Source organism: Carettochelys insculpta, chromosome 5 (genome assembly GCF_033958435.1).
Source record: "Carettochelys insculpta isolate YL-2023 chromosome 5, ASM3395843v1, whole genome shotgun sequence".
Lineage (NCBI taxonomy): Eukaryota > Metazoa > Chordata > Testudines > Carettochelyidae > Carettochelys > Carettochelys insculpta.
In genome coordinates, this window is record NC_134141.1 from 67,727,693 (window position 1) to 67,755,219 (window position 27,527).

Sequence of the window (27,527 nt, forward strand, 5' to 3'; positions counted from 1 at the left end):
TTAATCCAATTAGTTTAATTGGAATGGAGAAAAACAATGCCTTCATTTTCTTATAAAATGTCAAAAACAAACAGTTTAACAGTGAAATAATATACAGCTGTAATGCAAGAATGTAAAATCTGAATTGTTAAAGACCTTTATCATATATCTACTTAGAACACAATGTAAGAGAAAATGTATGTCATTTATTATCCTACTGATTGAATCAGAATCAACTATTGTTACTTATGAAGGAAGAATTTTTTAGTACCATAGATCAAATTCTGCCTTCACAATTTCATGGAGAACTTCAATAAAGGTAGCAGGTGCTGTGTGTACATAAATGAGACCAACAGTTAGTCCATATGTTTAAAGCACAACCTAAAATTATATCTACCTTCAAGATTTTAAGAGGCGACTAATGTTAACTGATATAAAGTCAGTTTTCTGACAGCTTCAAAAGATTATGTGTCACAAGGACATTTCTAATTACACCATACTACAGATGTACAAAAGATCATTCCAGTAAGCAATATTTTAGACGATCATAGTTTGCTAAAATGTATTGCAACAACTATCTAAGATACAAATTTTATACTCATTTATAATTACATTAGGCAGATATCTTCCACATTCTGCTTTTTGAAGGATATGAAAGGCAGGCAACATCAAACAAAACTGGTAAAATAACATTGCCAGTATCTAGCCCATGGTTTCCCAAACTGGGGAGCGTGAAGAAATTCCAAGGGAGGCGCAAAATGACCCAGCCTCCCCATCATTTCCCCCCACTCAAAGGAGAAGCTGGCCTTTGCTTCTGGCTCTCAGCCCCTGCCATTTTACATGGGCAACCCGATGCAGCCACTATAAAAACCAGGCAGTTGGTGAAGACCCACATGGAGCTAGCTGCCTCTTGCAAAGGGCAGTGAGTGTGGGTTGGGTAGGGAAGGGGGAGGAGGAGAAGGATGGGGTTAGATGGGGGCTGGGGGTGCCTGGCTTTCGGGGGGGAGGGGCTTGGGCAGGGGAGCTTGTGGGACTCGGGTGACTGGCATGCAGGGCTCGTGGGTCTTGGGAGGCTGGCCCCAGCATTGCAGGGCTTGGGTGGCTCAGGCTGGCAGGAGGTTGCCTGGCTCCAACAGTGCAGGGCTCGGTCAGCTTAGACAGGCGGCTCTGGCAGCACAGGTTCTGACAGGCAGGCAGCTGGTGCGGGCACTTCTGGCGGCTGGCAGGGGGCTCATGCAGCTGTCCAGCTGGGATGACACCAGGCACACGCAAGGGGCCAAGAAAAAATCTTTGGGCTTATTTTAAATTTCAAATAACATTTTTATATCAAGTTCTTTTGTTTATTTTAAATTACAAATTGAATTTTTTGTTAAAAGGGGGTTGGGTGATGGTAAAGAAGAGGTGAGGGGGTGAGAGGGTTTCTCAAGAATGAAAAAGGAGGCATGATGTCGAAAAGTTTGGGAACCCCTGATCTTGACCATGTATTATGAAACATTGGATAAAAGATACTGATTGACAATAACAGAATCCTTACTGAGAACAAATTCTTTATCCCATTAAGTAGAGCATTCTGTGCCATTAGTGGCCAATCAGAAATTACAAAGGAGATATAATCACCTTTTTGGTTTGAAACTAGGAATTATATATTTATGACTGTGTCTTTGGGAACAAAAAAAAAGTTTGTTATTTTTTTGTTTTGTTTTTTTTACTACGTGATTGTTATCTTGATATAAAATTCTGGTGGATTCAAAACTTTGTAGCTTTTTGCTCTCTGTAGCTGGTTGAGGTTAATCCTAATTGGGTTTTGTAGTGCCAACCTCAACAAGATACACTGAGGTGGAAAAAAATTACCTGTTCCTTGTCTTCACTATGTTTAAATAACAACTTTGATGTGCAAGCAATACCTCCTTTGCTACAAAGATGAAATGTATATAAATAGTGTGATTTTTGTTATCAACATTTTGTCTTCAAATTTCAAAGACATCTGCTTGTTGTTTTAGAGCAGACAGGTACACTATGTATTTCAATATTAAAATAAGGAGCTGTCTGCTGTAGTAGTTTTAAAAAATACAAAATGAAGAAGAAAAAAGTATCACTTTTCTGGAGAATTTTATTTAGGATTAGAAGTTCTCTGAGTATTTTGCTATTTTTATCCATTCAGAATATTTATGCACCTTTTGTTGCCTCTTTTGTCCCGTGTAATTGGACTACAACAACAACACACAAAATATCAAGATATCAAAAACAATGTGTTAGAACACTAAAGAGAGTTGAATTCCACTTTCTGGGCCTCAAAAAAAAGCCACTGTAACAGTTCAAGCCTTGGGCCCCACACCTTCAGGGCCCCATGCACCAACTGGAAATAGCATCCACCGGCTCTGCACTGAAGTCAGTGGGAGTCATTTTAATAACTTCAGTATGATTTAGATTAGGTCCATAAAGAGATTATTAATCAATTATTTTGTATTTATGTTACTGCAGTTTATGTGACATAAATGGATTTTTCTGGGAAATTGCTTGGAAGACCTGACTAAAATCCTGCTCCGAAACTGGAGGAAAAGGGATATGGCTTTTCTCTTTCTTGTGGAGTTTGCCCCAACTCCGGAGTTGTCACTGGAATTTGCTGATTTCAGAGGTCTATAAAAAATTGCATGGTGTCAAATTTATTCTGACCTGAATTGAGTACTTTGTAGCAAGGCAGTATACTCAATGGCTATGTCCACACTACAGAGATCTTTTGAAAGAAGCCTTTCCAGAAGAGCTCTTGCAATAGAACTTCTTTCGAAAGAGTGCATCCACACACAAAAACACAGATCAAAAGATGATCCACTTTTTCAAAAAACAGTGTCCACATAACCCCCGCTCTGTTGAAAGAATGGAGCAGGGATCAAAAAATCAGGCCCCATGGGGACTGTTCTTTCAAAAAAAAAGGGCCTGAAGAGCATCTACACATGTTTTCTTTCAAAAGAAGCTTTCAAAAAGGGGTGCTACTCCTGAAATGGGAAAGGAAGAGTGATTTCTAAAGGACTGCCTCATTCTTTCAATTTGCTTTCAAAAGAATGCTTTTTGGCTATGGTTATACTGACCCGCACTGCCAGCAGCAGTATGCAAATGGGCGGTCTCAAAATGCAAATGGCCTCTCATTTGCATATTTGCTCACTGGCAGATGCTGCCTCTGGCACAAAAAAATCCTGTGGAAACATGGTTCTGCTGGTGAAACACCTCCTTTGTCAGCAGCCTCTTATGCCTGGGAAAAAAAATCAGGCATAAGAAACTGCCGACAACGGGGGGAGGGGTTTGCTGGCAGAACCACGCTGACACAACACTTTTTGTGACTGCAGCAGCTTCTGTCAGTGAGCAAATATGCAAATGATCATCCATTTGCATTTTGGAGACCACCCATGTGCACACTGCTGATGGCAGGTTGGGTGAGTGTAACCATAGTCTTTGTGTGCAGATGCTCCATGAGATCTTTCAAAAAAACATCTTTCTTTAGAAAAATCTTTCAAAAAATCTTGCTAGTGTAGACATAGCCAGTCTACACTATGCCACAGCAGCCCAACACTGTAGTACGGCTATGTCTATGTTCAAAGTGTCTGCCTACAGAAGTTACTCTTGGAAGAGTTGTTCTGACAAAACTTGTGTCACAGATTGCATCTGCACATAAAAATGGCTCAAACTTTTTACCCACTCTGTTGACAAAAGGGCACCCTGGAGCATCTACACAGCTTTTTTGTTGACAGTTTCTGTCGACAAAATGCATTTTGTGTGTAGATGCTCCAAGAGTTTGGTCGACAAAACCCCAGTTTTGTCTACAAAACTCTCTAGTGTAAAGATAGCCTATTAGTATATTTAAAGAGGTGCTATTTACTGAATTCAGTGCAGTTACCATGAAGTACACTAGGGTAAATGGAGCACAATCCAGCTCAATATATTTTCATGTGTGTTCCTAGCCTGTCCACTGCAGGGATTGTTTTGCAATGCAAAGCTGTTTCAGGATCTGGATTTTCAACCTAACTTCCTCAGGTCTGGTGTTCTGAATCTGACACTTTGTGTTAATAATGAATGACATGAACCAAGTTCAGTTTCTCATCTCTGAAAAGAAATAATCTTCGTAAAATACATCAATGTGATTTTTACCTGAATACAGACCAAGCATTGGTAGGAATATTCCATCTTATATTGGCAGATCAAAAATAGATATTTCTGAATTAAACTTACATCAAATCTTGAATTCTTTTATCTCCCATTTCTTACTCCGGTATAACTCTTGTTATAACTCTCAATTCAGTGATGCACATAATCAAGGTGCATGACTTAAATGGAACATAAGCATGGCTGTGTCTTCAATGAAACGTAATCATATGTTTACCTTTATAAGACCATGCATAATTATTTAAGTAAACTGTAACCATAATAATAGAGAATGTCATGAACAGTGGCATTCTTTTGTCAAAATGAGCATGGCATCTCTTTCAAGAGCTGAATGCAGCTGTGCTTCTTGGTAATAGTGATCATATGATAATTAAATTTAATGTCTCTGGGGCAAGAAAAACACCGCAGCAGCCCAACACTGTAGTATGTTATTTCAGAAAGGGGAACTGCACAAAAATAAAGAGATTAGTTAAACAAAAATTAGGAGGTACAGTGCCAAAGGAAAAATTCCTGCAAGATGCCTGGGAGCCTTTTTTAGGACACTGCAAGAGGATCAACTTCAATGTATATCCCAACTTAAAAAAAAAACAACAACCTAGAACCCCCCAAAAGTGCCACTGGCTATGGTTACATTACAACACTCTGTTAACACAAATCACTGTCAAGAGAGTTTTCCCAACAAAACTTATGTTGACAGAGTGCAGCCGCACACAAAAGCCAGTCGGGAGAGTGCTCCATTCAGTCAACAGAGTGGCTTGACTGCCCAGCTGCATTCTTGACAAAATAGGCACCCAAAAGCTCAGCAGGTAGGGCTGCCCATCGTTGTGGATGCCCTGTCTGTTGAGAGAAGCCCCCCCCTAGAACGGCCACACGGCTTTTTTGCTGACAGAATCTGACGACAGCAGCATTATGCCTCATGGCTAAGAGACAGAATGCTGCTTGCAAAAGTGCTGTATTTTTTCCCGATACTGTTGACAAAATGCATTTTATGTGTGCATGCTACACAAGTTTTGTCAACAAAACTAGGGTTTTGCTGGCAAAACTTGCTTGTGTAACCATAGCCACTGTGACTAAGCAATGAAGTAAAAGAAGCAGTGAAAGGAAGAGAGGCATCACTCAGAAAGTGGAAGTTAAATCTCTGTGAGGAAAACGGAGAGGCATATACACACTGGCAAATGAAGCGTAAAACTATAATTAGGAAGGCCAAACAGCCTAATTAGGAAGGAAAAACAGCTACCCAAAAACTGAAAAAGTAATAGCAATATTCTTCTGTACAATAGAAGCAGGAAGCCTGATAAAAATCCAGCGGGGCAACTGGATGATTGAGATGCTATAAAAGCATCCAAGGATGATAAGGCCATTATGAAGAAATTAAATTAATTATTTGTGTTGCTCCTCATGGCTGAGGAAGTGAGGGAGATTGCCAAGCCAGAACCATTCTATTTAGAGGATAAACTGTGGAACTGTCCCAGACCTAAGACGTTTTGGAGTCAATTAATAAATTAAACTGTAATAAGTCACTAGGAGAAGATAGTATTCACCCAAGAGTTCTAAAGAAACTCAAATGTGGAATTGCGGAACTACTAACTGTGGTTCATAAACTTTCATTTCAAATCACATGACTGGAAGAAAGCTAATGTGATGCCATTTTTTTAGAAAAAAAAGACTCCAGAGGTGATTCCAGTAATTGCAGGCTGGCAAGCCTACATCAGCACTGGTCAAACTGGATGAAAATATATTAAAGAATAACATTGTCAGACACATATGTAAGCATAATTTATTGGGGAAGAGGCAACATAGTTTTTCTAAAGGGAAATCAAGCCTTATTCACCTACTCAAATTCTTTGAGAGAGTTCATAAGTGTGTGGATAAGGAGGATCCAGTGAATATAGTGAGTTAGATACTCAGAAAACTCTGACAAGGTCTTTCACCAAATGCTCTTCAGCAAAGTTAGTTGCCATCAGGTAAAAAGGAAAGGCTCATATGGATTGGGAACTGGTTAAAAGATAAGAAACAAAATCAAGGAATAAATAGTAAGTTTTTCTAATGGAGAGAGGTAAAAAGAGATAATGTGATAGAGGGAGAGATGGTGCAGTTCTGTAAAATTAGACTGCCATAGAGAAAGTAAATTGGGAGGTGCTATTTCCACTTTCGCATAACACAAAAAATTGGAGTCACCAGATGAGATTAATAGGCAGCATGTTTAAAACAAAAAGAAATATTTCTGCAAACAACATACAGTGAACCTGTGGAACTCTTTGCCAGAGAATGTTATGAAGGCCAAGACTATAACTGGGTTCATAAAAGAACTAGATAAATTCTATCTTAAAGAGTACTTGTTCTATTTATTGCCTCCAGGGCATCTGGCACTGACCACTGTCAGAAGACTTGATATTGGGTTAAATGGACCTTTGGTCTGATGCTGTATGGGTAGTCTTATGTTCTAAATAATTGAGTAAAAAATTGGGCAGGAACTTGAGGATTTTGCCCTGTTTTAATACAAAGTTATTTTTGTATAACAAAGCCATTAAATTGTATTCTATGCAATGGGATATTACACCCTTCTGTTTAGATAAACTCTTATGCCGTAGTCATACAAGTTAGCATGCCTGATTCCACGCACCCTCTACAAATTGCTGTCAACTCCTACCAAAGTCAAAGAGATTTTAATGCTCCTAACACCTCACAACAAGTTCTCAGCACATCAGTTTCATGCTTTGCTTACTTGAATACAGTCATACTCGCTGCCAAAATGGCACTCTTATATAACTGAAGCAATTTGAACCCCATAAAATTGGAGAGGCATTTTTTTTAGCTTCACTCCAATAAAAAATCTACTAATGGAATAATTTGACAAAATATATCAATTTAGAAAGATGAAGTGGTGTCCAGTAATCATTATGTACATTTTTCATCTTAAAACATCTTCAGTGGAAGTCACCGGTAATAGTCAGGCCCAGTATTGTTTGAATTTATTTTATCCTTCTACATTTGCTGTTGAACATTTAAAGTAATGTCTTATATAGCCGTTCTACAGCAGGAAGCTTAATAGGGATGCTGTTTCCATAACAACAAATAGAATCTGAGCAAAAACACAGTGCTCAGTGCTTACTGTTCTTCACAGCAGATAAAAGCAGTTATTCAAAATTACAAGCAGCATGACATTGAAAAAATAAATTAAAGCAAGGCGTGCTAACTGTTCTGTTCTACATTTAGTAAAAGTTTAACCCTTAAATGCTTAAGAAGTACGTGTAGGGTCCCAAAGTTTTAATGTATTGTATACATCCAGTTAAAGAAGGAGAATTTTCTCAGACACTTGTGTTTGGGCATAATTAAGAGAAAAAGCAGTATTGGGTGGGTCATGGTAATTGTCGGACTCAAAGGGTCAAATGTATATTTTAAAAATTTGGGATATAAAATGTCAAATTCTTCTTTCAGTGACCTTCCTGTTTCTAAAGAGGTTTCAGGTATAGAACAGAAAGCTTTATTGACTATATTCATTATCTTAATCACTTTGTATTTTTGAGCACTTGGTGTTATTTTGAAAATTGCATAATTTTCCCATAAGTTTTTTTTTCTTCTAAAGTAGCTATTTTCTTAACTTTTGTACAAGTTAAAAAAATCTGTTCATGCAATTATTTATAAGAGTACTGTGTGTTGACCAAGACCTATGGGAAATGAAAATTAGTGTTTCATTACCATAGGCAATGTTCATGCCTTTTTTTCACACAGAAGTTAAATTTCATTTTATGGAGAAATAAAAGGCAGTGTGAAAAACTACATGATATAACTTTATTTTCCTGTTTTATGTATTGTAAAATGTATAGGTGAGATGGGAGCTTACTTTAGCAGAGGACCAAGATCTAGCTGATCAGATTCTTTCTTATCTGGATTGTGGCAGTGTCACCTTCCAGTCTGATGTTAGATACAGTGATACTGCTAAATCACAGTTTATGTGGCAATATTCTTTGCAACATTTGAGAAAATAAAGTGTGATATGAAAGTCAGAGACAAAGAGAATGGTTACAGTCATTACAGTCATTCCTTGTTCAATCTATAGTAATGCCTGCTGCTAAAGTTTCTTTGTTAGACAATAAATTTTAAGTTTGTATTTTGGCTGTACTTTCAACTGGTCATTATGGATAAGGCAAACAGACCATTTTTTTACATGGTCGAATTATTCACAAATGCTAAGATGATTGTGACAACAAGTCAGGTAACAAGTTCAGATAAACAAAACAGAAATAGAAGCTCTCAAAAGTAGCTTGGGGGGTAGGGATAGCTCAGTGGTTCATGCATTAGCCTGCTAAACCCAAAATTGTGAGCTCAGCCCTTGAGGGGGGCCATTTAGGGATCTGGGGCAAATACATCAAAAAATTCTGCCCAGGAGGGGGTGATAGGTTCTGCCATGAGTGCAGGTGACTAGACTCAATGACCTCCAAAGGTCCCTTTCAGTTCTAGAAGATAGATATATCTCCTTATACTCCATTTTTCACAATATGCTTCCACTTTCTCAACTGTCTTGCAGTGAAAAGCAGACACCATTATTCACTTCTGCTTTGTTTGTTTCACTCACAAAACTGCATGTTTCATATATGAGAACCAAGCAATAGGGTAGTTATAGTTTTCCCTGACATCACAGTAGCCAAGTCTCAGGCCCAGATAAATTTTGTTCCCAGATCCTAATAGAACTAACAAGGCCACCTGAAGCAGCATCTGGTAAAAAAATTCAATAGCTTCTTTACTTACTTATTTGAAGTCACATTTCAGTTGTGTGAATTATAATAAGCATATTAATAATAGGGAATTATCATTTGTAATATATAATAGTGATAGGAAGTACTCAAATAAAAGACATTATTCTGTAATTTCAGGAAAACAATTTATACTGTATGTAGGTATGACACAATGATGTAGTAATGATAAAGTCTGGCATAAAAATTATTGGCTTTGATTAATTTAAAGTAAATTCAGAGGAAAAAATCTAAGTTACTAACAGATCATGGTAGTGGATAAGTAAATGGAAATAAGGTGCAGGTAATGCCCATTCCTGTCACTATATTTTCAAAGATGACTGGTTTTTTTCGTTTTGTTTTGTTTTTTTCTGATGGTTCATGAGTGAATTAAAAACAATTGTAACAATGAATTTGGTCTTGGGAGACATTTATGGGCTCATGCAGGGCAAATACAGTGCAGTTAAACAAGAGAAATGTAAGAAGGTAATGAGACTGGAGTCCCTAGAATAATATTAGAAATTACACCACAAATAGAATGTAATGTAAGAAGATGAAAGATGAACATGGGCAAAGGAAAAAGGCTTGCTCTTATGTTATTAGGCAAGAAAAAAGGGAAACAATATCTTGAAGCATCAGAATACAATTAAATCAACAGAAGTTAATTTTAAGCATTAGTGAAATAATATTTGAAATACTGTATGCTACTCTACCCATATTATTCTCACAGAATTAAACAGTACCATTGAGAACTTCCAAATAAAGTATGAGATTAACCAAATTTGGCATAAAATGCATATTTTAAGCAAAAGGAGACAGACTGCATACAAATATATAAATTCAGGTTGGTTTAGGAACAGGAAGAAATGCAAACAGAAACTGTTTGAGGCAGTAACTGTTTCAAAAAGAAGATATTGTGGCCTTGAAAACTAGATCAGCCGGCGTGATTTCAAGCAGCATGTTTGTTTGTTTGTTTGTTTGTTTAAACAATGGTTATTTGTGAGGTGAAATGTTCCCAGGGGCTTTAAGTTGTGTTAAACATGCTTACACAAAATGAAATTGGGGTATTCAATTTTCTAATTTGTTGCTAGCTAGGGGCCTCAGTAACCATTCTAATTCACAAATGTGAGCAAATCTTTGCTCTTTTTTGGTGTATGCAGGAATTGTTCACATTAAATTACATAGGTCAGAATTTCAGCTTGTCAAAAACAGGGGAATAGGTCTATAATTTTTGTATATTCCATCTCCCATTTTTCATCTGAATTCCAATAATTTCCAGCCAGCTCTATGGCTATGTTTACACTACACTGATCTGTCGACAGAGGTTACTGTCAGAAAATATCTTCCAGCAAACCTTCTGTTGACAGATCGTGGCCAGACTGTCAAGCAGACTGAAAGAGCGATCCAGTCTATTGGCAGAAAGCTACAGACTGTCCAGCCGTGCTCTCAACGAAACAGCCAAATGGAAATACAGGAAACAGTGCTGCCCAGTGTCCTGGAAGCCCTGTTTACCGATAGAAGGCCGCCTGGAAAGTTCAGACAGACTTTCTGTCTACAGAATATGTTGACAAAGGTGTTCTGCCTTATGGGGGAGCGGCAGAATGCTGTCAACAGAAGTGCCACATTCTGTCAATTTCCTGTTGACAGAACGCCTTGGAAATGAGGATGCTCCATGGGTTTTGTCGACAAAACTGTACAAAACACTCTACTGTAGACTTAGCCTTTGATTATAATTTTAAATTAAAGCAGAACGTGACATATGTGGCAATCCCCCAAATATGTACTACTTTTCTAGTATTGTTGAAAAGATGTGAAATTTCCAATATAAGATTGGAAAAGGAAGTGACATGGAGTTGTTCACTGAGAAGAATATAATTTTTAAGCAATAGGTTTTCTATACTACCTGCAAATAAACCCAATGATTACAAAAAATCATTAGAAAGGACAGATTAGCTATTTATTGTGACAGGCAAGTCAAGAGGGGCAAGAAAAATACAATATTGCTTGAATTGCACAATTATCTGTTCCAAAACAGCCAGAAAAATATAGCAGTCCAAGCAGAAATGACACAAGTGGGCTGTGCATATGCAGTTGGATATTAGTATTGTATGGTCCTAATCAAAACGAGAATGACTTCAAATAGAAGTTGAAAAATTATACCTTTATCGATGAAAGATAATAAAAAGTTTACTTCCTGGGATAATGAATGATGGGGGAAATTGATTCCAGATGAATATTAAAAAGATTCCCCTAAAAGTCTGGACCTGTAATTAAAACTGTGAAAGCTTAGGTGCTGAAGTGGCACAAGAACTTGACTTACTAACTGTGTTTACACTAAATAATCTACAAGGCTGAGTCTACACGTTGTGGCTTTCGTGGCAGATCCATGCTAATGAGCAGCCTCGAAATTGCAAATGGCTGCTCATTAGCATGGTCCCACGGCTCATTAGCATAGTCGGATGAGAGCTCAGTCTTGGCGGGGTGAGTTCAGCACTAAAGAAGCCGTGTGGACGTGCCCTTGCCAGCAAAAACCCTCCCTGTCACCAGGCCCTTATGACTTACGCCTTATGCCAGCTTTTTAACAGCAGGAGCACGTCCACATGGCCTCTTTACAGCCAGCCCCACCCCTGTTGCGACCAGGCTGTCATGCAGCTATGCTAATGAGCTTCAGAACCATGCTAATGAGCATCCATTTGCAATTCGAGGTGGCTCATTAGCATGGATCTGCCGGAAAAGCCATACCTCATAGGCCCAGCCTATGTGTTATCACAATAACAGAATTATGAGTTTATAAAGACAGGGAAATATTTAGTCTATTTTCTAACAATATTATATGTGGGAAAATCATAAATGTTTAAGAAGTTAATGGAAGTGAGTATCAGCTTTGAAGGGAAAAAGTGGCAAAAACATTTTACTGTATCATTAACAGGAACCAATATCTCTCTGTTACTACCCAATAAGATGGTGTGTTTTCAACCTGTTAATGGAACCACTGTCATATCCGACAAAGGTATCACAGTATATTGGAAAACACATTATCCTGAGGGAATATATTAATTCTGGAATGGCAAAATAAGACAAAATGATAGTCAGAAAGCATTTAGCAGATGGAACATGGGGCCTCTAAGCAAGAATATTTTTTTTCAACAAAAAATGAAAAGGTGAGACAGCATCTCTGGAAATGAGGAACAATAAAGCACCTGGTATTAGACATACAGTTCCAATATTTATTAATTACAGTTAACTCTTCCATGTCCAGCAGCCCCAGGTTGCCGAATATTCAAACATTTTGGATAATAGAGAAGTATACCGAGCAATGCATAGCACTAAAGAGAAGAAAAGATTAGTTATTAAGAAACAAAGAAAAATTTATGAAGAGTACTGTATTTACCAACAACAGTAATATTGTACACTGTAAACTTATAGGCTGTGTCTACACTTGCATTCCTCTTTCGAAACAGGTATGCAAGTGAGGGAAATAGAAAATGCAAATGACTTGTAAATTTGCATATCTGGCACCCCATTGGCTTATTCTTATTTTGAAATAGCTTCTTTCAAAAGAAGAAAAGCAGTGTAGACACTGCTCTTTCGAAAACAAACCCCATCTTTGAAAGAATCCTTACACCTCATTTGCATTTTAATTTCCCTTATTTGCATACCTCTTTTGAAAGAGGAATGCAAGTGTAGACACAGCCATACTGTATTTGCTTTTATTTACTTTCACTGTACTGTACTTACAGAAAACATAACTAAAATTTACTTTAGGTTATCATGCTAGTCATTTGAGAGTTCTGGATGATAGACTGCTGCATATGAAATAGTTTATTATAACTAGGTGTCATATTTTACAGTCTCCATCATTTGATAAGACAAGGATACTATGAAAGTGTTTCTAAGGGACTGGAAGGCTATGTCTACACTACAGCAATCCTTCAAAAGAAGTTTTTCTGGAAGACCTCTTCTGAAAAACACTTCTGTCAAAAGATCAGAGCCACACACAAGGGCCGTTTCTACATAGGCCACTTTCTTCGAAAGTGGCATGGTAATACACAGCCCAAAATATGCTAATGAGGAACGGATGCAAATTTCCCATGCCTCATTAGCATACAGTCACGTGATTTGGAGTCCAGAAGACCATTTTTCTGGACTCCAAAAATTTTCGGGAAGAAGGGGCCTCCAGAATAAGGACTTCCTTCTGGAAGCTCCTGCGGGGCCATGTTTATACACAGCGTTTTGGAGTCTGGAAGAATGGTCTTCCAGACTCCAAATCACGTGACTGTATGCTAATGAGGCAAGGGGAATTTGCATCCACACCTCATTAGCATATTTTGGGCCGTGTGTTACTGTGCCACTTTTGAAGAAAGTGGCCTGTGTAGAAACAGCCAAGAAGTGGATTAGAAAATTGATCTGCTTTATCGATAGAGAGCAGCCACACAGCCCTGGCCACTCTTTCAAAAGAACGAGCCAGGAAATGCAGCAGAGTTGTGTGCCTGGCAAGTCCTACTGAGAGCTCTGGCCAGGAGCTCCTTTGAAGGGTCCCTCTCAAACCTATACTCCATGCACACGCTGAGGCCTTTCTTGCTGCAAAAAGCAGATCAGAGCCAGTGCAGGGACCATAAGCTTATAACTATGGACCCACAGTAGCTCCTGGGCCAGCAGCACATCCACACCATGGTTGGGCTGCTGGCCACAGTGATTGCAGCTGCCCTCCATCTCTTCCAGTGGCACTGACCTGACACCAGGGTCAAAGAGCTCAACCCCCCAAGGCCCTGGCTGTGCCCTTCCACCTGGGTGATCAGGTGGATTTGGAGCTACCCTAACAGTTCAGACTGGTGGAACTGGCTGGGGATGGGCGAGTGGGACAATATTCAGTGATTGCTGAACATGGGAGTGCCCACTGTGGCCAGCAGCCAGTGCATGAAGTCCATCATGAAGCCCAGGAGGAGTTCAGGTGGGAGCAGGGCAGCAGAGGCAGTAGGTCTGTGGGGGTGGATGGGACGGTGGCAGGAAAGCAGGGGTGAGGGGTGGCTGGGCTGACTGCTCCCTCAGGATGGTGGTGACTGTCTCCAGGTGGGACATCAACTTGGCTCAAGCCTCCCACCGCCATGCCTGGTCCACCTCCTCCAGCCATGGCCACCCCTCTGCCAGCTCATTCTTGCACCTGAGGGCAGTGGTGTAGGCCAATGCTTCATCCTGGGCATGCCAACGGACCCTCTAGGTGCAGGCATGCCCAGGCACCACTGGTGATGGTGCCCCGGCCCTCTCCTCTGTGCTCTTGGACTTCCCAGATCCACAACCTGGATGGAGCTGGCCAGCTCAGTGGCGCGGTGGGGCTTTCCTGGCTGTTGGACATTGCAGCTGTAAGGATGGAATGGGAGAGAGAGAGACAGTAAGTCAGTCCTGCACCACAGCCCCAAGGAATGTGCCCCCACCCACTCTGGGCAGGAACCCTCCTGCCTCCCAATCCAATGGCCCAGTGGCCCTGGGGGATACCAGACACAGGTGGGGTCCCTGAATGGGTGGGGCATGCACTGGGTGCAGTCTGGGCCTCCCCACAATAGCTTGTGCATGAAAGTGGATGCTGACTGTCATCTGTGGGCATGTCCGTGATCTGGGTGCTGCGGCCTTCTGGTGCGTGTCTGGACTGGGGCCAGTGCCCCCTCCCCCAAATCCTGAAGTGCGCAATTCATGGCATACTTACTGGGGGGGTGGATCCTCAAACAGGTCTAGAGAAGTCCTGCTTGGTGTGGTCTGACAGGAGGATGCTGGGGCCATGGCGATTACAAGGGTCCCATCGCTGGACTCTGGGTCCAAGAATGGCTCCAGCTCCACCATCATGTTCTCACTGGACATGCACGGCTGTTCCTTCTCCACCTCGGGGTCCAGCTCCAGTGACAACGGGGTCTCCTCCATGCTGTGCCCAGGAGGCTGCTGAGAAGGAGCTGTCCTCATCCCCAAGGAGACTGTGGAGCTCCTTATAATAGGGCAGGTGGAGGGTGCTGCCCTCACCTATGTCCCTGGCCCTGACACAGTACTGCTGCATTTCTCTTACTTTGAAGATGACCTGCTCCAGTGTCCAGGGGGGATGTCAACGTGCTGCCAAGCCAATGGCAAAATGGGCACAGGAGGGAACACAGGAGGATCTCTTGTTGGTGGTCTCCCTCAGAACAGCCTCATTGTGCCAGTGGCCTAAGAAATCCTACAGCTTGGGTTTTATTCAGGATGGGTCTCTGCATTTGATGTCCCAGTGGCGGGGTAGGGGCCGCTTCTGGGACCCCTCTGCTTGCTCCCTAGAGGGGCCCAGGGTATTGCAGTGCTGCTGACTTGCTGCCATGGCCTGTGGAGACACTGTAGCATAGCTAGGAGGGCATGCTTCTGGCCTGCTTCCACAATCTCAGTTTTCCTGCCATGCAGTTTCCTGGGCTCCCTGTTCCTTTAAGAGCAGCCAGAGGCAGAGAGCATAGAGCTCTGATTGCACTGGCCAGGGTGTTTCCCAGCTGTAGCTGGCCCACACCATGGAGGTCTCCTCTTTTGAAAAATGGGCCCCCAGTGCATCTACATGTGGTTTTGTTTTTAAATAATCTTTTGAAAAAGGCGCTCTTCCTCATCTTGGAGAGGCAGATGGTTGCTGGAAAAGTGATGCATTCTTTCAATTTCATATCATAAGAGCACATTTTGTGTGTAGATGCTGCATGGTTTTTTTTTTTTCAAAAAAGCACCAGCTTTTTCGAAAAAACCCTTGAGTGTAGATGTAGCCAAAGTTTATTACCCTTCCCTTAAACAAAAGAAGTGGCAAAACAAAGCAATGCAATTATAATAGACAGGCACATTCTAATGAAAGAATAAGAACTGTAGGAAAACATCAGGCATGATTCAGATAGTTTCAAGGACTGTAATGAACTGAGCTGTATGAAACTACCAGTGTTGGCTTCTTTTAACTAGGAAACATGAGACATTCAAGCATTTGCAAACAGAGGTGACTGAATCAAAACAGAAAATACCAGTCAGCATGAATATTGTGGTAGCTGAATGTGTGATCTGAATATCGCCTGGCTGTAATTCAGTCCAAATTCAGCTCATGGATATTACTTTCCTACTCATTGCTGAGACAGGCTCTTGACACCAGCACACACCACGATGATTGTGATTCTATGCCTAGTAACCTTATGAACTTCCTAAGTAGTTACTGTAGCTGTAACTAAGAACCTGTGGATGCTGGCATCCATTTTCAGTGGAGCTGGCCTCGGTATATGACAGCAGCCTGTTCTATTTTTGCCTCTGCAGAGTGCAATAGCAGTTTGCTGCTCTAAGGGAAGCTACCCACACCCACTGAGATTCACAGAGGAGATGGACCCTGCTACCTGATGTGAAAATGAGACAGGCAAGGAACTAGCAAGTTTAGTGACCACACTGTCCAAAAAAGAATCAAAGGTAAGGAGAAGAGTCATGTTTCAAATGCGCATTGGGATCCTAGGGTATATAATCTTAGGGCTTGTCTATATTTACCAGAAGATAAATGTGCTGGCAGTCAATCTTCCCAAGTTCAATTTTGCGCATCTGGTGAAGACATGGCAAAGTTGATCTTGCTGGGATTGGACATTGACTCCTGTACTCCACTTCATTGCATAGAGTAAAGGACATCAACTCATGACTATAGAAGCTTGGTCTTCACTAGGGAAATCAGTCAATTATCATATGTCGATTCAAGCTATGCAAATGCCATAGCTAGAATTGTGTATTTGAAATTGACTTGTTTCCCTAGTATAGTTTATTTCATCTGACTTTCCCTCACTAGGGCTGTGGCCACACTAGCCCCTTCTTTTGGAGTGGCTATGGTAATGAGGAACTTCGGGATATGCTAATGAGGTGCTGCTATAAATATGCAGCACTTCAATAGCATAATGGAAGCCATTCACACTTTGAAACTGCCAGTTTCAAAACACAGCTGCCTGTGTAGCTGGCGGGGGGGTGCCTTTCGAAACGGACACCTGATTTCAAAAGCCCCTTATTCCCATCTGCTTTTGGGATTAAGGGGCTTTCGAAATCAGGGGTCTGTTTTGAAAGCCCCCCCCCCAGCTACACAGTTGGCTACGTTTTGAAACACACCCGACTGCCTTTATGTAAATGAAGTGCTGCATATTCATAACCGCACTTCATTAGCATATCCCAAAGTGCCACATTGCCATAGCCCCTCCAAAAGGAGGGGCTAGTGTGGCCCCAGCCTTAGTGAGGGAAAGTCAGATGAAATAAACTGCATTATATCTCAATTCTGATTACCTGCATATTACATCAATACAAAGATATAATATGTATATCATCCAAATATTATATGCAGACATTTATCCAGGTTTTATTATTGGTGGCTTAGGAACGAATGAGACATGACAGCATGCACCAGCTATGATAGCATAATTCTGACTGGCTATGTCTAGACTAGCCCCCAACTTCGAAGGGGCATGGTAATTAGGGTGTCGAGAGATTACTAATGGAGTGCTGTGGTGCATAGGCAGCACTACATTAGGCTAAATCTCCCCTGTGGCAACTTCAAAGTGTGAAACTTCAAAGTGCCAGTTTGCATGTAGCTGCGGGTCAGGATTAAAGGGACTTGGAAGGATTGTGGGCACTTCAATGTACCCAAGGCTGACCTGTAACACAAGCTGGCATTCTGAAGTTGCCACGGGGGAGATTTTGCCAAATGAAGTGCTGCATATGCACCACAGCACTTCATTAGTAATTTCTGGACATCCTAATTACCATGCCCCCTCGAAGTTGGGGGCTAGTCTAGACAGAGCCAATGGCTGTATCTGCACTAGCCCAAAACCTCAAAATGTCCATACAAATGGCCATTTCAAAGTTTACTAATGAAGCACTGAAATACATATTCAGAGCCTCATTAGAATGCCAACAGCCACAGCACTTCGAAATTGATGCGGCTAGCCACTGCGCAGCTTGTCCAGATGGGGCTCCTTTTCGAAAGGACCCTGCCTACTTCGAAATCCCCTTATTCCTATCTGCTGTTAGGAATAAGGGGATTTTGAAGTTGCCAGGCTCCTTTTGAAAAGGAGCCCTGTCTGGACAAGCCGTGCAATGGTGAGCCGCGTCAATTTCAAAGTGCCACGGCTGCCGGCATTCTAATGAGGCGCTGAATATGTATTTCAGCGCTTCATTAGTAAACTTTGAAATGGCCGTTTGCATAGCCATTTTGAAGTTTTGGGCTAGTGTAGACATAGTCAATATGTTTGAAATAACATTAAAAGCACAACAGATCAGTTCCAAACTGGCTCCAAGGCACAACGTGAAGCGCTGGATATAAATTTAAATGTTTCAGGGTCTGAAAGGGGCTACGAGTTGGTGGTCTACAAAATTGGATCTTTCTTGTTGTGTGATTCATGGTATGGATATAGGTCAAAAATCAAACTTTATTAAAAAATTCAGATCGAGCTGTTTGATTTGGGCTCCTCTCCTCTGGACCCTCGCTATCGTTGATTGATAACTAAGTAAGCTAAAATATTTATTAGTACTGTAAATGCTCTTGAGGTGATAGCTATGAAGCTTTACTTAATTATTTATTGTCATTTAAATAATAAAAAGTATTAGAGGTGGTCAAAAATCTTTAGCTTTTTTTCCAACAGGTTTTTTTCCAATTTGTGTAAATTTGGGTGGAATTTTTTGTACAAAATTAAAATTGTTTTTTTTAGTTTATTTTTTCTTAAATTTCATGGAAAAAATCCTATTTTTCAACCAGCCTTAGTTGTTAAAAATAAAGGAAATGCAACTTTTGTGAGCATCATTGGTTTTAATTTTATATTTTGGTTTATCATAGCTACGTATTTAAGATAAATAAAAAGATTCATGGGAAGGAGAGTTATTCACCATGGTAGAAAGTCTCTTTCAGGAACACTATTATAGGCCAAGCCGAAGTAAATACTAGATATCTGATTGAAAACAAACTGATTAATGTTATTGTCATTTACTACATATGTCCTGCTCCTCACATCTTCTAGAATCAGTGTTTGGACATCCTATAGCAAGTCATACACAATTAACACTACTAGTAGTTACTGAGAGCTGGAGATAAACCCCAAACATGACAGATAGAAATCTTCAGTACTTATCATTGTAACACAGCTGTGTCTACACGTGCCCCAAACTTCGAAATGGCCATGCAAATGGCCATTTCGAAGTTTACTAATGAAGCGCTGAAATGCATATTCAGCGCTTCATTAGCATGCGGGCGGCAGCCGCGCTTCGAAATTGACGAGCCTTGCCGCCGCGCGGCGCATCCAGACGGGGCTCCTTTTCGAAAGGACGCCACCTTCTTCGAAGTCCCCTTATTCCCATGAGCTCATGGGAATAAGGGGACTTCGAAGTAGGCGGGGCCCTTTCGAAAAGGAGCCCCGTCTGGACGCGCTGCGCGGCTGCAAGACTCGTCAATTTCGAAGCGCCGCTGCCGCCCGCATGCTAATGAAGCGCTGAATATGCATTTCAGCGCTTCATTAGTAAACTTCGAAATGGCCATTTGCATGGCCATTTCGAAGTTTGGGGCACGTGTAGACACAGCCAAGATTTCTTCAAGACCCTCCTTGCCTGTGTCCTAGCTGGTGATTCTTTTCTGTAAGCAAAGCCCAGGTGAACCAACTAACTTGTGGTCTTCAAGGTCAAATTTTATAAGCTGCTTACACAAGGTAGTGGGGATACCTTTACAAAATATTTAGGTAACTAATGATGTACAGAGGAGCCTAGCAGAATTTTCAAAAGCTCTTAGGCAGGGTAGACACCTAATTCCCATCCATCACAATTTTTGTGCTTTAAATCCCTTTTCTGAATACACCAGGTTTGGCTTCCTGAATACTTTCCAAGTGTGAAGCAGTGCAGTTTAATGGCTAATAACTAGCTGTTTCTGAACAGAGGGATTTGCAAATATATCTTGCACATCATAACAAAGTGCCCTAACCATCAATATGCAGCATCCATCTCCTATTTGCTTGCTGCCTCAAAGACTAGTCAAGCATTTTATACAAAATGGAACAGATTCAACAGAAAGTCCTCCTAAATCAGCCTGCTCCTGTGGCTCCCTGTATGGTACTCTTTCAGGAGACAAAAGTTCAAACCTCTGATCTGTATAAGACAGAAAGGGGAAGTGAACTTGGGTCTTTCAGCTGAGTGGCCTAATCATGAGGGTAAAGGAATCAGCAGCAATGTACTTTGTTGACCGACTTAGGAAGGACACTTAACAGCTATGCTACTCCTCCAGGTGCTACCAGTATAAACATGATTCTAACAGGGACCCATAATTATGACTGAAACCACAGAGTTCAGTATAAGCCCCCCCAAGGGATTACAGATTTGAGCACTTGCTATTCAGTTTGAGAAGTATTACAGAATCAGGATATCATGATAGATGTGTGGAGGTGTAAATAAGGATCTAGTCTGATTCATCTCTTTTTATTCTTTATTCTTTTAAAAAGGAAAGTCTGCATTTGTCCCTTGATCTCTTCTATATTTTGAAGATGCCATTGTCTTCAAAAGCAAATTAAAATTTAAGAAGTCTCCTTCTCCAAATTTATTGTTGGGGATTAAAGGATAGCAGGAAAATATATTTTGTAAAATTCTGCCAGCAAGTCAAAGGTAAAAGTTTAAGTGATTTCTCAGCCTCTGTTCAACAGCTGCAGTTCACCACTTCTTTGGAAAGTTATGCTTTGCAACCAAGGATTGGTTTCCCTTAGGGTTCATCTCATACTTCAGAAGAGAAGGGTGTTTTGTTTGTTTCATCTTTTGGTATCTTGGTTTCATAATCAAACCTTAGAACACCTTTCTGAGGAATCCCTTTCTGATATATTGGCAGTAGAATATTGCATAAAGTATACTATTTAAATGAGAGGTCTGATCTATTAAATGGGTCCCAAAATGGAGCTATCAGGAATGTTCAGTATTAATCTTGCCATAAACAGGCAAGCATGCTTGCTATGTGTTTCTTTCTGCTTTTGTTCTATATTAAATCAAGAAGCTACAAGGAAAAGCTGGTTAAACTTCTAGGAAGGTGAGTTCTGCTCACCAGAACTAGCCCGTCACTCTGAGAGAAGAAAGGTTCGTGATTAAAACCTCATCTAAAACAAGAAAAGCTGCTGGAAGAACTTGCCAGATTTTCAGTGGAGTGGAGGCACCTGTTCTCTTGACTGCAAGCAATCTACTAATGAAGATTAATGACTCATCAGGATCTCTGTGGAGAAATCCAGGTAAGCCACACCTCTTCAAAAAAGTTATATGGACAAGAGGTGTTGGGGTGTTTCTCTAAAAGTACTATGGCTGAGTGAAATGCCCTCATTTTTTATTTTACGTTTGACCTTAGAAAAGGCTTTTGTTTAATGTGGCTTGATCTAAAAGGGGAAGGTTTTACTATTGTATTCTCTAACCACATAATTAGATGCTTGAAATTTGTTCTAGTTGTGTTGATTCCTTTGCTATGCTGCCACTATTGCAAACAATATGCTATATGGTTATTAAAGTGTATGTACAAATTTGAATAGACTGGAAGTTACAGATATAGTCGGTTGAAGACTAGACCCTAATAGATCAAGTTGTTGACAGAAATTAAAACAACATTTAATATTTCTGCTGAAAAGATAGTCCTGCAAAAATGGCAGAGTTGTTTTATATAAGAATTGGCGTTCCACTGATACTTGGAGGAAGAAATATACGTATATCTAGCCTTATTCTTTAGCTAGTGCTCTCATTCTTCCACTTTCATGAGCACAAAAATTCTTCAAGTCCAGGCATGCCCTACAGTGCATGTTTCTGTCAATATTACTCTTACAGTGTCTTCTAAATTATTTGGATACTATTAAAATAGATATCAGTTCTACTGGAATAAGACATAGGAAGGAGTATTAGCAGCACAGAAAAAGGCCATCGTGTTCACCAATGGCTGTTCTATACTCTTGAAACTTGTTAATGAAGGATGTGGGTAGGGACATATTTAATTGAAGAAACTCAAAGATGTATCAATATAAGCATCTGTTCAGTTCGTGCCTATACAGCCTCCTTGTTCAAAAATTTGTCAAGTTCCCTCTCAAGTCGATTTACACTATTTGCTTCTAATGTTACCCAATTGACAATTTGTTTCTTATTTCAATCAGTCTCTGTGTAATGAAAATCTGTCTGAATCACTAAAACTGATTTTATTCGGGTTTTCCCCTTTGCTTCAGTTCAAGTCTGCTTGGTTCCACTTGATTACTATGTCAGGCAGTTTGTTGGCATCAATCCATTTCTTTGCTATACAGATCTTTTATGCCTCAATCACAGCTGACCTTTACCTGAATGACACAGAACAAATTTGAACTTTCATCATAACACAAACCTGAGAAACCCAGTTATTGTTGATATCGTTTCCCTTGTCCTGGCCATTCCTCCTGGAATTTGGTTCTATAAATGATGGCATATCCATAGTGAGGTCTTGCCTACTGCCATATGGCATGACAAGCCAAAATGACAAAGAGATGGATGTATTTCATAGTCTTACAAGAACTTCTGTGGCATTTTAAAAAAATTTGTATCGAAACACTGTAGATGGTACTAATATTTGATCCAAAAGCACCCTACCTTCTCTCTGGCTTTTGTTTTGTTTTCTAGCATATTAAAAAAAAAAAGAAGGCTGCTATCATTTTTGAAAATGTATTGAATGTAGGAGGAGTATTTACACACATTTCCTACCCCTTTATTTTTACAAATTGGTTACTGTTCTATGAATTGTTTTTATTTCTTCTCTTAATGATTCTCCTTTCAAAAATATAAGGCACTCCATATGTTTCTTTTTTTAAGCTGGCTTGCTATGCAACCACCAGAGTTGTTAATTTAAATATCTAGTAGAATGTACACCAGTAATAATGAGTGTTGTCACTGTCTGCTGTAACAACCCCATAGTACCTTGTCAATTTGTTGTCCTTAAGCTAGGAAAATAAGTTAGACTCAATGTAAGGGCTAACCTGATATGTCTAAATGTTGAGTTGAATTGATTTCTGACTCCATATGTGGTTTAGAAAAGTTTAGATTTTGTTAAGTGCATCTTTCCTTGCCACAAGAAATTGGGATAAGATTCAGATAACTGTTTTAAGTTCTTTTTAAAGCTATTATACAAACCAAACCTTCTGGGATTCAGCCATCATTACAAATAACCAATTTGTAATATATTTCCGGGAGCTCTTTCCTTTCCATTATTTTTCTGAGCGGTCCCTTTTTGGATTGATGGGCTGGATACTAACTCTCTTGACATTTTAAACTCCTTTTCTCTTGTAGACAATTTGCTTCCCCACAAGATGTATTCTAATGAATAGCACCAAGAGTTTGTTTTTAAAAAAAAACAGCACACCCTCTCTTCCTACAGGAATCTTAGACGGCCAAGAATGTCTCTAAGTGCCAAAACTGGTCAATATTTGGACTGCAAATTACCAAGAAAAGGTTGTCAAAATATTACTGGAGATTTAGTTTCTTCCTGCCTTACCAATGTTGGTGCACAGCCAAAGGAACTGAGCTTCCACAGAAGTGACTATTCAATAGTCATACACAACTTATCATTATAAATTATTAACAAGATGTAACTCATTGGAGTTTGCCAGTAAATACCTGTTGCTTAACCTTTATTAAAATATCTATTGCTTCTTTGTTTCTTAATAATTATGCATGATTTCAAATGAAACCTTAATATAAAGCAAGGCTGATGAAGGACAAATGAATGAGTGATTCCTATGTACACAGGACAAAATTATGATTGTACCAGCATGGATTAACTGGGGAGCAGGAAAGGAGAATTCAGGGATCCATTTTCCATACCTCCCCCCACAATAGCCTTCTCTGAAAAAGTACCCATAATACAGATGGCTGCACTTCCTGTATATATCCAGGGAGAGCTTAGGAGGATCCGTTTGTGTGGTTTGAAATGCTTAACATATTAAAGCAGATTGGTAGGTGTGATCCCATACCTCTTCCTTTGTGCACTGATTTACATCTGCACTGAGAGAACCACAAGCTGTTCCTCTTCCCAAAGGAGTAGCATAGGTGGATAGTGACAGATTCCCTCCTCCTCCTATGCAACGGGCAGCACTAAACATCTGGCCTCCACAAGCGTATTACCTTCTGCTACCATTTCTTGCATGATGCAAAACATTTCCTTCCCCAATATAGCCTTGGTAGTGAGCGATTGGAGCCCCAAGATTTGTCAAACTCCTTGGGACTTCTTAAGTAAGCAGGTGCTTTATTAATATAAGATACTAATTACTATTATTATTGGAAATATGATAATAAATGGGCTAAGCATTAATGGAGAATAAACACTTTACAGGAAAGTTTTTTTCAATATAGCATTATTATTTCTCCTTTGACTTCCATTTCAGTGAAGCACTCTCAAAATACAAGTGAATTTTGACATGACCTCCCTCTCTCACAAATTCATACTCTATCAGATTAACATTGAATTCCATGAGATGCAAAATCTGGTGATCAATCGCTTCCACTTAATCTTAAGGTTGACTTAATTATTTTGGGGAGTTGATAGTAATTGGATTCATTGCACTTTGGTTTTAAGAAAGGAATTATAAGAAATTTGAGACAATAGCAACTTGTAAATGATCCTTTTAAATTTTGTTATTAAAAGATCCACCACTTCCTAATTGACTGACTATTAGTAAAACAACCTAAGAGAATTAGATTAGTTAGAGTATTCCCAGATGTTTTCTCTGGTCATAGCCCTGTTTTTAATAGAAAATAGCATTGAAAATTCCTTGAGAATGAGAAACAAATGGAAATAAAACATTGCAATAGTCTATTCAGGAAGTTTCCTGGGACATATAATTGGAAATTATTGGAATCACTTTTAATAAATTATATTGATTGTGCACAGGAATGTTTACACAGAGGGTATGTGACAATTTAAGATGGGCATTTGCAGAGTCCAAAGATGGAGTTGATTACAAGTAACACATGTGACTGAAACCCCAGAGATCCCATGTGGATTTTTTTTTTGTTTTGCCTTCATTTATGTTGAAAAAAGAGTCCTAAGAAAAATGAACAGCAAGTGTACACTGTGGGGGTGGGGAGGAAACTCTGGAAATACAAAATCTTAGAGCTTTGGAGAAAAACTCCATACACAGCCATGATGAGATTTTGAGAATGTGTTAATGAGTTTTTTTCATGATTTACTTAAAATAACTAATTAAATAAAAATTATGCATCATTAAAACTGAGCCATACATTATCTTAAAATGGCAAAGGAGCTTATTCGTTCTGAAAAATGTATGGCTGTTTTGTCGATTCTAGTGATGAATCTTGTATCTCAGGTTGTTAATGTGTACCGTCACGTTGCATGAGCAGAGCTTCAGATGGATTTGCAGAAGGATCCTGGTTACCTCGTAACTTGTCTCCATGTTTATGTTTTTACTTATACATTGATAATTCATAGCATATGAGAGATGACTTTGACAGATTTCAATTAAACTATATCATATAAACACACTGTATGAATTTTAAGTTTTGCTAGTATGTATTTATGTTAAAGAAAGACCAACAGTAACCTGAACGTTAAAAGTATCATTGAGAACAGCTAAGGGAATGTAGCTAGGATGACTATAGCTGCGTCTACACGTGTACGCTACTTCGAAGTAGCGGCACCAACTTCGAAATAGCGCCCGTCGCGTCTACATGCGTCGGGCGCTATTTCGAAGTTAACTTCGACGTTAGGCGGCGAGATGTCGAAGTCGCTAACCTCATGAGGAGATAGGAATAGCGCCCTACTTCGACGTTGAACGTCGAAGTAGGGACCGTGTAGACGATCCGCGTCCCACAACGTCGAAATTGCCGGGTCCTCCATGGCGGCCATCAGCTGGGGGGTTGAGAGATGCTCTCTCTCCAGCTCCTGCGGGGCTCTATGGTCACCGTGGGCAGCAGCCCTTAGCCCAGGGCTTCTGGCTGCTTCTGCGGCAGCTGGGGATCTATGCTGCAGGCACAGGGTCTGCAACCAGTTGTCAGCTCTGTGGATCTTGTGTTGTTTAGTGCAACTGTGTCTGGGAGGGGCCCTTTAAGGGAGCGGCTGGCTGTTGAGTCCGCCCTGTGACCCTGTCTGCAGCTGTGCCTGGCATCCCTATTTCGATGTGTGCTACTTTGACGTGTAGACGTTCCCTCGCTGCGCCTATTTCGATGTTGGGCTGAGCAACGTCGAAGTTGAACATCGACGTTGCCGGCCCTGGAGGACGTGTAGACGTTATTCATCGAAATAGACTATTTCGATGTCGCAACATCGAAATAAGCTATTTCGATGTTGGCTGCACGTGTAGACGTAGCCTATATGTCCCGGTTTTCAGGGTTTTAATGTCATGTCCTAATATTCATCTTATATAAAAAAAAAATACAAGAAGAAGTCCTGTGGCACCTTATAGACTAACAGATTTATTGGAGCATAAGCTTTCATGGGCAAAGACCCACTTCATCAGATGCAAGATGTGCGTCTTTGCCTATGAAAGCTTAAGCTTCCACGGGACTTCTCATTGTTTTTACAGATACGAACTAACATGGCTACCCCCTAATACTCATTTTATATAGATGTTATTTCTTCTCACTGTTTGTCTTGATTTTTCTTATTTGCACCCTCAGAATAGTTAAATATTCAAATATATATTCACCAATTCATTCAGTCTCCTAAATGAAAACACATAGGTTTGGCTATTTTTACTTGGTTTATTTCATAAAAATAGCACCTCATCTTAAAAATCTAAGCTTAGGACATTACCTCCATCTTTATTCTGGGATCATATCATCACTTAATAATTGTTGCCAGTAACCAACAGCCTTCCCACAAGGGAAAATAACATCCTATAATTTCCTTCTAGGGTTCTGGGAGCACCTTTCTATGGATCTGTAGGCCAAGATGGAAAGAACATATGAGCTCAGATTATATGTTTTCTGACTAAAAATAGGTAGGTCAATTCAGATAAAATAAGAACTCAAATATTTGTCCAAAACTAATTCGTAACTGAACTGGATCTTTAACACTTTGAAAAATGTTTGAATTCCCCTTCCCTCTCCTTTTGGCCCACTTTTGCTTTTATTATTTTTGGCTAGGTCTAGAAATGGAAGTGCCAAAATGCCTGGCATAAGGCAGATCTCATTATTAATCGAACATTGTTTCTGAACTAATTGAAAGCTTAAAACCTTCACCCACCCTCAAGGAAAAATAAATCAACTAAATTTTGCAAACAAAAGAGATTGGAACTTCACATACAAGGTTTGAGTAGACATGATTTTGGGTGGCCAAGGCAGACTGAACATCCTGATTTATTTTTGAACTTCATTCACCAATAAATATATCTCTCACTGCATAACTATCTAAGGATTTTTATAGTCTATAGCTCTGTATCTAAGTGTTAATTATAGTGTGAAGTGTCACCGCTGTGCTGCCAGATATGCATCACACTTATTAAATTTTATAATTTGGTTAGGATGTCATTATGGCTCACTAATGAAAAAAAAGGAAATTTGTATATGTGTTACTTCTTGTGTCTTCTCTATGTAAAAATAGATGTGGGAATGGAGGCAAATTTCCATAACTCACATAACATATCTAGTTGTGATAAAATATATAATTTATGGTGCGACCATAATAGAAGTTAGCAGCTG